The sequence below is a fragment of the Halyomorpha halys genome, unplaced genomic scaffold (genome assembly GCF_000696795.3).
Source record: "Halyomorpha halys isolate HHAL.00 unplaced genomic scaffold, Hhal_1.1 Scaffold304.1, whole genome shotgun sequence".
Taxonomy (NCBI): domain Eukaryota; kingdom Metazoa; phylum Arthropoda; class Insecta; order Hemiptera; family Pentatomidae; genus Halyomorpha; species Halyomorpha halys.
In genome coordinates, this window is record NW_027116688.1 from 386,846 (window position 1) to 388,794 (window position 1,949).

General features: G+C 29.9%; 1 protein-coding gene across 4 annotated transcripts in view; it reads right to left on the minus strand.

Moving 5' to 3' along the window:
- Window positions 1-1,949, minus strand: part of sv (shaven) — a 187,257-nt gene that overhangs the window by 62,110 nt on the left and 123,198 nt on the right. The window lies entirely within an intron of this gene.

Here is a 1,949-nt window from a genome sequence, read left to right on the forward strand (position 1 = left end):
TTTCATATATTGAGAATCGATCAAACAAAACCGTTGTTTTAGATATATGATGTCGGTTGTGGATTGGGATTGAATATAACTTAACTATTGGTATCTCAACAAATCGTAAGACCCCCCTATAGGCTATAAGAACATCCTATCCCCCCTCAATAGCTAAAAAATAACGGCCCCCTTCGTCCACTGTCTCCGGACTGCACTTTTTAGGGGGCAGCGATTATTTATAGAGAGGAAGCCACCCTCCAGGAAATGTTATTGCGTTTGTAAGGAAGGTCATGCCATTAGCCAGATTTCCATATGAAGTGGAATCGCTAAGAGCAGTCGATGACCAGTCATCAATAATGCAATCTGAAGACCTCGATATGAAGAACCCTCTGTGTCAATGAGTTGTCCTAAATCAGGTTTTAGTATATTTGGTAGCTGATTATCTAACAGCCAATTTTTAAGGCCCGCATGAATAAAATGGTTTCAAAGGATCATTTTATACTTTTGTTACCTTGATTATAATACGACCTCCAGATAAATTTTTTTCTGGTTGACATGATGAATTAATCAAAGTATAACTTTTTACTAGTGTTCTACTTGCCATGAGAACTTCGATCCTATGTCAATGAGAATGTCATCCCTCAGAAATATTGTCACATTAAAACAAAACTTAGCTTTATTTTCATGCATCGGAAAGACGCCTCGGAGGATTATCAGGGATTGTTAAGGATGGAAGTTAAGAATTAATGGGTTAGGATGGTTAAGGAGGTTGGAGTTTATTTGTAACGTAAAAAAGAGCATTTAGAATTTAATTTGGATTTTACATGTAATTTTAATTTAAAAATTGTTAGAAACAAAAACGATGCATTAATATTAGAATAAATGACTTCCTCAAAATTGAGACAAAAAATTAAAAGTATGATTTTGATAAACATGTAATTGAATAACATTTTTTGTTAATACTTGCAATATCGCTGTCCCAGTTCAACAGTGTAACATCTAAAAAAATAATTATTTTTAGATATGCATGTAATGTTAACAATAAGGGTAAAATCTATACAGTAGAACACAGAATCATAATAGTACATATAACATAAAATCTAAGTAAGCAAAAAAAATTTCGAGATATTACAATTTCGAACTGTATACATCTCACTCACCCATATTACTAAGATTACATGCATAACTCAAAATAACCATTTTTGAGATATTACACAATTGAACTGGAACAGCGATATCCATTATTTGATATCCACTTATGTTTGTCACATATTTGTTCTTTTTGATTATTTACTAAGTTTTTTAAAACTTTTTTTTTATAATTTACATGAATTTATGATATTTAATTCATTTCATTAATCCTTTATGTTTGGAATGTCTATAACGTTTTTTAGTAAACTATTACTAAATTATTTAATGAACTAATATTAATTAATAAACTTTTTACATAGGATTGTTATACAGATGTTTCTCTTGTATTATGTGAGAAAGATCTCAAACCTAAAACGGTATTTGATAGCCGAGGAGTTTTCTATCATAAGTTAATATGTTCAATTTTAGAAAGTTATTATTTAAAAATTATTAGAGGAATATCTAATGTAAATAAGGTATTTTAAAATTTAAAATATTGATTTTTAACCTCTATTTATCAAGGGGTGATTTAAGATTTTATACAAAAAGTGAATACATTTTTTTAGGAAATTAGTTGACCGTATGAAGTAGATTGTAGGAAGATAAGTCTAGATGGCAGTTAGTAAAGGTATCGAAATGACAAAAAAACTATTTAATGTTAACCAGTGAGTGGGGCGAAACGTTGGTTAGCATTAATTTTTTTTTCTACTATTTTGTACCTTTATAGACAGCAACCCGGACTGTGTTCCTACAAAGAATTAGTTTTTGGTTTATAATCTTAAATGTCAGGAAAATAATTTCACTTACGAAGTGAATAACCTTCGATAAAATACCTA